The following is a 9,744-nucleotide window of genomic DNA, read 5'->3' on the forward strand; positions in this document are numbered from 1 at the left end:
AGGCACTTCGACGACAGTCCTGGACAAATAAGAAGGCCCGGGATACCAGTATCCAAATTGGGGGAAGGGTCTTCCTGAAGAACCAGGGATACAAGGGTAGACACAAAATCCAGGACGTCTGGAACCCGGAGCCACGCCAAGTGGTTGGGCCGCCCGACTCTGAAGGCCCTGTCTACAACGTCAGGTCGCTGGAGAATCCAGGCGTGACCAAGGCGCTGCATTGCAACCAGCTGTTAGACTCCCGGGAACTGGTCTCGGACTTGCATGGCAAGGGTCCGGGCTCCAGTGGAAGCCTACAGGTGCGGACAGTCAATTACAGATCCGACACATTTGACAATGAGGACTCATGAAGGCCACTTCGGGGTTTGCCACCCACGGGAAGTCGACACCACCGATGGCAACCTGACCGGTGAAGACGCCATGGAGTCGGCGGAATCAGAAACCGAGGATATCCCTCAGGAAGGCCACCCATCCAACAGTGAGGCAGACAGCAGCGAGGAGGGGAGTTCGGAGTCCAACTCCAAGGATAATGGTTCACGCAAGACAGAACGCGCAAATGCGGGGAACCATTCTAACCTCCACCACCTCCCCAAATCTGTCCTCAAGCACGAGACTCGCAGGTCTAAAGTGAAAAGGTCACAAGGTCGTCCTTGTCCCCAGGTATAGGCTAATATCAGCGAGACCCAGCTGTTATTGGTCCAGATGTTAGCCGGTGCCAATAGGTGAAATCCTTCAGGGCATGACAAATATTGCAGCGGCCCTTGCTCAGTCATTGAGCGGTTCGATCCAATAAGTGTAATGATTGTGAGTGCAATCCTGGGAAAAAATGGGGAAGATGTGACATGCCGAATTGTCACAGGGTTGTTGTGATTGTTTGGTGCTGTCCTCGAGTGGCGAAAGGAGAGAAAAGCTAGACGGCAGCACTACAGAAAACAGATGGCAGCACGAGGCCACTATGCTGGATCAGATAGAGAGCAGAAGGAAGCATTCTGTAATTTCTATCGGTCAACATCTACGAGGTTATCGTGTGACCCAGGGCAGTTTGTTGCCCGCGAAGTTGGCGTGGTCATTTCTAAGGTGGCATGATCTAGCCCGATCATGTACTTGGCTCCCTAGGTTTTTGTTTGTTTGTTCACAAATAAATCGTCTACCCCGCTCTTGATTGTTGGAGTCTTTTTTCGGACCTCATATAAAGTATGTAACTAGACGTCTGGGGGATAACTCTGAAAGACTGTTCTACCCCATACGCTGACTGGGGGATACGCGGTACCGCTGCTATCTGCGATGCCGGTACTATTTATTTCTCTGTTTAGGGCATACAGAGGCTTGATTTTTTACCTCAAAAATGCTAAAGGTTTAGAGCTTCCGGGGGCTTTGCCCCCTGCACCCCCACCCACCAAGTGCCGTAAGACCGGCCCCTGTACCCCACCCATTGGTTCTCGTGCTACACGCTCGAATTGGCGTTACGCGAATACAACATATTGACCCCCAACAGTTTTCCTTGCCCTCAGCTTACCCCACTTACTTTTACAATCCTGGTGCCGCCACTGGGCACCAGACGTTATAAACCTATCATATAATAACAATAATTGTGGTTTCAACCATATATACGCAAAAGCCATAATAACGTCTGTATAAAAATGTGGACAAAAAGCGTATGTGATATACGAACCATCTCCGTTACAGTATGCGAGGTTAGCTGTTAGCGCATCATAGAACGACAGTCCGCTTTGATCTCCTATCCTATTCTTATATTCCGGAATCACTGTCTCAATTGTTAGTAAATCCAGGTCTGAACCGTTTACAAATGCCTGTGGAAAGGGGAAGATTTATTGGTCACAATATTGCGTAGTGACTATTATTCATCACTATGCTACGAAGAACGAGAGCAACCGTAGTGAACCAAAATTGAAAGCGATAAATGGACGGTTATAACCAGAACAGAAATGTAAGAGGCCTATAAATCAATAATAAAAAAGAGAACTGTGAGAAAACAAAACAAAAGTAGTTAGTGCATAACGTACCCGTTTTCCGTAGTGCATATTAGAACCGAGGTCGTACGGTACATCGTCGATGAATGCCAATTTTGATTCGTTCTTTTTGAGAAAGTTCGGTTCTCTTCCGGCTATGATGTTTTCATAATGAACCGTAATGTGTTCATCTCGATCAGATCGGCTCTGCTCGTGATGGAAACCGATGGCGTGTGCAAGTTCGTGGATCGCCACGCCGTGCTGTAATGACCATAAGTAAGGTTTTATGTAGGGGGCCTAATGTAAATTGGCAGTGTGAATTCGATTGTAAATTTCATTTGAATATCTAGTTTTATTTGCTATAATATATATTCGAAACAAAATGAAAATCACACACGCCCAAGATACTGAATTTGCAGACTGCGCAATTTGGGAAATTTAATAGTTCAAGATGTTTACACAGCATAGTGGGGTTCGCATGTATATGCCAGAAACAGCCGCGAAAACAAATGCAAGAACATGTTGATTCTTAGGTAAAATAGTATTGTCACCACAACGAGCAGTTATATTTTTTCTTTATATGTGCTGTGCTTTTGGATGTTGAAGTAATTACGTCACCGTAAATTGTAAAAGTAAAAAAAATTATGTCCACTTTTTCACAAAATGTAATGTAAGTGATTCTGTAAAATTGTTATGGTTAACTTGCTGTATTATACTTCCTATTTTTCTATTCCGTTCGATGTGAACAAACACTCGTTACTCATACATAGCCCATAGACCGAATAATTCTGTCCCATATAACCTTTTTCATATTTTGGTGAAGGTAATTGGACCCTCCTCCAATAACCCTCACCAAAATATGAAAAAGGTTATATGGGACAGAATTATTCGGTCTAACATAGCCCATAGCAAGCATTTAATGTCGTGATCAAAATATCAAATCGCCCAGGTTTTTTGTATTTTTAACTAGTTGAGAAACAATCTTATCAGGTAACAAATTGAGGATACATGCATTTAGTCCCGTTAGTACCTACTTTTAATGTAAAACTATTGCACCACAAACTTTACAAATATACACCATAGAAGATTCATCCGCGAATGTATCTGTGTCGGAATTTTAGGAATGATTAGCCTACTTGTAAATTCGTAGGTATGTCCCATATGCGTACAGCTATAATACAACTTGATATGCCCAAATAAAGTTTGCATTCCGTGATTAACGTGTCGTTTACAAAACACGCCAATTCATGGACTACATTTACAATTGTGCAACTCTATTATTTACAAATCTATAAGAATATATAGGTCTGATAGTTTGCAAGCCTCGGCATACCCAGCCACATCCCATGCCGAGAGAGAGGAGCTGTCCGCCCTGCTGCATTCCCAGGAAGGACCAACACCTATATACATTATCAAATAACCAAGCACAGCATAAATGACAGCATCAAACAAGCTCAACCAGCCATACAACGAATTACTTACAATACTGACTCAGAATATCGATGGAATTTATGGCGTTGAATCGATGCATATATATTATTCGTTGTACATATTGATGCCCCATAGGACAGTTAAAATTATGCAACTGTACATGTGGAATTCGAGTAACTGTCCACTTCATTCATATTATTACATATATACGGCTTCTCCATACAATGCACGTGAAACAAGTACTTATAGTATTTGCGCCTCTATTTCCGCGTTCAATCCTTGTCAAATGGTCGCGTTCATCATGCTCTCAGTAATGAATAACAGTATCTTACCCATTTCCGTAAATTATTTGCAAGTAGTTCCCAACCGGTGTCGATGTTTGTTGGAAGCGAAGACATGTCAGCGATTCCCACTCGGTAATTGCACTCCGAATGGCAGCCACGTGGGATTCAGCTGTCCACAACGTAAATAAAATCGCGACGTCTATAACTACCATCCCAATATGTTTGCTCAATCATTTGTCATCAATTGAGCTTATATCGCCCTTGTCACCTTGTCTCATCTCATCTAATCTTATTTTATATTATATGTCAGCTCATCTCAGCTCAGCTTATCGCACCTTCTCGCTCCGTCTCGGTTTCCCTAGTCACACCTCATCTTTCCCATTAAACATAATGTATAAAATAACACTAGCTCACGCATGGCGGCATCAATGATGTACTGGATGGGAGAAGTCCAATAATTATTCGTGTTCGCAGTCATTTTCCGCTTTCTCCTATGAGGTTTTCTAATCTCGTCACGCAGCTCTCTGAGGTCGTTCATGGTTGGCACTATGTCTCCCTCTATCAAGCCATCCCATTCTTCCATGGGCATATCCTCCTAATAATTATATAGTATTACAGTAGGCCTACACGTACCTCTTACCAGCGATTCTCCTCGCGCGTGATAAACATAATGCACTAAAACTAATCGTGAGGTACGTACGGTCGTTAACATTACCCCCGTAATCTTTAATATTAGTATATTGGTAGCATATTTAGTATATTAAATCAGTATGCGTTTCCGCTGGTACCAGAGTCCTTAAAATAGTACGCTATATTGCGTTGTATAATAATAGCTCGGCTATATGTGGCTTTAGGCATCAAGTACCGGCAGTCCAGCGTTCCTTCGAAAGTCGACCATTATATCGTAGTACATGACTGTTTCCTGATGATATTCCTCGGCACTTCGACCCCGTTGCCTGTCCTGTGTAAAAAACCGAGACACGTGTTTTATCAAAACCTGCACCTATATCTTACTGTCTTGAGTAACAACTCTACCAACTACAATACCTATATCGTTTTGGCACAAAGAATTTCACAGTCTGAACAGTGAAGATTAGTAAAGCTAGCAGCTTATGAACAAATTTAAAGACAGTAAATTATGATATTCTGTAGATAAATGATCTTAGATAGCATGTTTTCTATAACAAAGCGTGTATAATGTAGACACGATGATGTTGAATTTGTTCAAATAAAGATATACTTATTGGCAGATAAAATATTAATGTTACAGCACAGTAAGAATAGTATTGGGAAAGGGCCAAACGTCAAGAAGCGCGTGCGGACGTTTGAAGCAGGTACCGGAGGGAGGTGGACGATGTGTGGGTGTGGTGTGTGTGTGTGTGTGTGTGTGTGTGTGTGTGTGTGTGTGTGTGTGTGTGTGTGTGTGTGTTGTATGTGTGTGTGTATGTGTGTGTTGTGTGTGTGTGTGTGTGTGTGTGTGTGTGTGTGTGTGTGTGTGTCTGTCTGACTGTCTCTGTGTGTGGGGGGGGGATTAAAGCCCCCTCATAATCTCAGCGCCCGACAATAAATCTCATTGAACATCATTATTTCTTTCAGCTGTCATTTCTTATACAATATTTACCGCTATTGATTAGATTTACGTCCTAAAATTTGACGTCCTTTATTTTAAAAATTACTACCTTTAAATTGACGCTGTTCCATTGCTATATATTTCTAAATGTATTTTGCCTTGCCTTGTCATTCATTGGGTTTCCATTCCGAGCTTTTTGGCGTCTGTTTTCTAACGGACTCTCTAAGTTATCCGATTGTAGCTTCTCTAGTCTTATAATGCGTCCGCGCCCAGGGTTACTTTTCCGGTTATCTGAAAGTATATTACCACATCGTCATTACCACAGTTGCCACAACATACAACCAGATAATAATCTAGATTGTTCATGGCATGTTACTGGCGTAACCACCAGAAATGGGCACAGCGGAGCAAGTACATTTAAAAACACGTATTAAATAATAATGATAAATGATCTCTTCAGTCTATTTTCTCATTCAACCTAAATGCGATTTATTAGCTACTCATCAATGGTATGTTAGTTGCAAATTCATCAGAAGTACTCTCAGTCAGACGATGAACTCTGAATATGTCCCTCACCGTAGTGCTATTAATTATACAACGCTAGTAAATAATACGCACCTCTGTTCATTGCCTCATTAGCGTGTGCGCATTGAATCAAGGTACACGCTACGAGTACAACTGCTCCCGGCCGTACCATTTCTATACCTGCTCGATCGTGTTATCTGTTTTAATTTAATACGTATTAAAATGTATATGTAGACAATTTCAAGAAATTACTTCAGTTTTGTATTTAAAAACGTAACAATTACGCTTCTAGGAACTAATCACACAGGCCTTGTAAATATCCTAAATTACCGGTATCGATTAGTGACGCTTAAGATAGCAACATTAAAAGAATAAAAAGCGAATGATAAGAATAAACTCAAACACACTGTATGTGCACGCACGCGTGTACGTGCGCGCATGTGTGTATATACGCACGCATGTATGTGCGTATACATGCACGCGTGTGGTCATGTCCATCTGTGTACGGCAGATACGTACACTCACGTACACGGTGGGAAGGTACACGCGTGCGCGCACGTACACGCGCACGTGCACATGAGGAAGAAGTCGGCAGTACGAGCATGGACAAATCCAATGGGCCACCCCTCCGGTAATCCACTGCCCTCGTGGCATCCTGACTCTGTGACTGTGCACGATTCTTTGCGCCTGTACGTGCGGTACCTCGCGAATTTATACATGCAATAATCCCTATATCCATTGCCCCACGCGGGCGCTCGCTCGCCAACTCGCAGTCTTCCGTGTAAACGCGCTGCACAGTTCATACAACGGTTGATAGAACGTTGGGAAGTCTGGTCAAATTCGCCAATTCGCCAACACAAAGTTGGCTGTGTAAACCCAGCTTAAGTGTGGCAGGTAGCTGCTGTGTGGGTTGTCCATTGACACTGTCGCTCTCAAGGGCGTAGCCAGGAATTTGGATTGGGGTGGTCCTCGAGCGAGTAACAAGGGGGTCCTTTTTGAGTTAAATGTAAAAAATAGTGCTTTAAAATCAAGAAAATGAAGAGAAAAAAATTTGGATTTTGATTTTGATTGGGGGGTTCTTAATGCCCCCAGGACCCCCCCCTGGCTACGCGCTTGTGATCTCTCCCACTCGATCTGAGTATCGCTAGTATTCTGTTTCCTTCTTTTTACCGCCACACCATGTCCAAAAATGGTCTTATTTTACCTCAACAATACTACACAACACTGACTGCGGCGTGAACAACTTCCAATGTGCTATTCTCATCGATGTCACATCACACCGAGTGAGAAAGGTGCAGATGCACGTAGCTACGCTACATTCTTTCTTGTACCCACTTTCTCTATCACGACATTCAATTATTCATCTGAATAGATTTACTTCTATTTACATACATATCAGTGAAGGATTGTATGAAAGTAAGGGGCGAGCGATGTGCGTTAGGAGGGGAGAGTAAGCGGTTATCTTTATCCCATTCTAACACGAGTCCTGTTAACAAACCGTGTAACATGAAAGTCTGGTGCAAGATCATCACAAAAACCATACAAACTATATCATCAGTAACGTCATAGGTATATACGACATCATCAGTAAACTAAACATAAACCAAGAACATATCTCGAAATACAATATAAAATACGAGACATATATGTAACTACAACTATTATAGCCTTAATCTAAAAAAAAGTCAGTGATAAACGCACTCACCGGGCAATGTCAGGGGAGTAGGCAACAGTGCTGACCTGATGTGTGTGACGTGATATTATGTAGCCGTTAAATATTATTATATCGGAAGGAACAGCTGTACGCGCTCTGGTTAGTGATGACCTGGCACGACGCAGTCGTATACATTTTTAAGCATAATGAAAATAATAGTTGTGTATGTAGTAAGGTTAGTGACGGCCATGGATGAAAGCATTTATATATAAATACTAGGTTATTGTAATGAAGGATGGAACAGCTGCGTTTCCTGAGTGGATGTAGTTAAATATCATAGGTGCGTGTATGCCATGGAGCGCCTTATATAAGCGTTACCTAAAAAGTTTCATCCGTGGTTCAGGAAGGCATAATCCTCCTGGCTTCATCCACCCAATGACCACCAGGGAACACATGGAATTACCAAATAAAAACATGCTATGCTACTGCACACGTACATATCAGAGGACACAGGCAGCGCCGGATTAACAGTTGCCTGGGCCGAGAGCATATCATATGTTTGGGCCGCCCATCCCACCCTTCCCATAAGCAAGAATATATACTTTCAACATTTTATTATTTTAATATGACTTTTTTAATACTAAGCACAATTTGTTTACAGAAGCATTTTTACAGAGATACTTTTCGAGATTTAAGTGTAGCAAAGCACGAGATGAGTTCATCCATATCTAACAAGTCCATCATACCATGTACAATGCTCAGGAGTGACAGATTCGACATTCGATGTTGTCCCATGCTGGCGCGCAGGTAGTTTTTTACTCTCCTGAGAACACTGAATGATCTCTCACCACTGCAGTTAGTCATCATCAGAGATAAGAATATTGAGAGCATGGTGCCAACGTTTGGAAGAGAATTTTGAAGTGCTGGGTTGCCCATCATCACGCGATGCATCCAAATCTCTGGAGCGTCATTTTGCTTGGAGGACAGGTAGTCACCTTCAGATGCAAAATCTGACTTCAGAATGGAGGAAAAGAAGAGGAGTTCACTGGAGAGCTCAGGTTCAAGGTCACTTGGATAACTATCCACCAATACCTTTGCATACTTGTCCATTTCTTCCGCAGAAATGCTAGTTAGCCTTCGAAGGAACCCAAATTTTCCACTGATGGTTGAATAGGCTGCACGGCGCTTTGTCAGGGCCAACTGTAGTTTGTCTATGACAGGCAGGAAACTGTCAACACGAAAACGATCCGATGGCGTTTCCACTTTACTATTTTCAGTTGTTCCAGGAGCATCATGATAAAGAACATAGGTATCCATATGAGTATTTCGTTTCCGTTTTTGTCCCGTTCCCTCGGGATACTCATTGCTTCCAGTTAGCTCTTGACCCTTCTGTTCGAAGAAGGTGAATCTTGCACGTTGAGAGCCAGTGAATTCTATTAGACTATCAAAGAGGCAAATGGCAGAGTTAAGGTCGATCTTTGGATCTTGGAGCATAACGTTTATGGTGTTGAAACGCTGGAGAACTTCATCCCAGAGTGAAGCCATGATCCCAGTTTCCAGATTCTCCATGCTGGTTACTAGACCGGTTGCTTCGAAACGACACTCTGGCTTCTGCTTTGTGTCATCTATTAGTTCTTCCAGTGCTTTCTTGATCGCTGAATACCCACACCGTATTGCCTTGGTAGCATCTGCATGTGCATACCATCTCGTGCACATAAGCCGTTTGACTACTGAGTATTGGACAAAGCATTAGTGAGCACTTTCCAACGGTGGGTTGACTGTGAGAAGAAGACATACAGCTTTTGCACAAAGTCGAAGAAGCGAATAGCAACAGGGAAACAGTCCACAGCTGATTTCCCAGCTAGATTTTAATGAATGTCCTGCACAAGGTATGTACACGGCTAATTTGTTCTTGCCATTGATGAATGCCTGCATACCATTGTATATGCCACTCATGTTTGAGGCATTGTCATATGATTGACCACGACAATAAGCAAGGTCGATACCTAACTTGTCCAATAGAGATATCAGTACTGTTCCCAAGCTCTCACCAGTATGGCTTTCAATTGGGATGAACTGAAGAAATCGTTCCACAGGCCCAGCAGGAGTGACATAGCGCAGTATAACCGTTAATTGATCGCAATGTGTAATGTCAGGTGTTGAATCAACGGTTACTGAATAGTATTTGGCAGCCTTTACTTCCAAAACAATGCTATCGAGAACTTTTTGCGCAAGAAGTGCAATCAATTCGTCACATATTGTAGATGACAGGTAGGAAACATGACCACGTCCAGTATTCCCATACTGTGT

At 42.6% G+C, this 9,744-nt stretch overlaps 1 long non-coding RNA gene across 1 annotated transcript; it reads right to left on the reverse strand.

Moving 5' to 3' along the window:
* Nucleotides 1-3,319: 3,319 nt before the first annotated feature.
* Nucleotides 3,320-4,158, reverse strand: LOC106815386. Its single transcript, XR_001394738.1, has 3 exons — nt 4,100-4,158; nt 3,734-3,854; nt 3,320-3,370 (listed from the first exon to the last, which is right to left on the reverse strand). It is a non-coding gene; the product is annotated as an uncharacterized LOC106815386 (long non-coding RNA).
* Between the last annotated feature and the right edge of the window lie 5,586 nt (nt 4,159-9,744).

Source organism: Priapulus caudatus, unplaced genomic scaffold, assembly GCF_000485595.1.
Source record: "Priapulus caudatus unplaced genomic scaffold, Priapulus_caudatus-5.0.1 Scaffold1103, whole genome shotgun sequence".
Classification (NCBI taxonomy): Eukaryota; Metazoa; Priapulida; class Priapulimorpha; order Priapulimorphida; family Priapulidae; genus Priapulus; species Priapulus caudatus.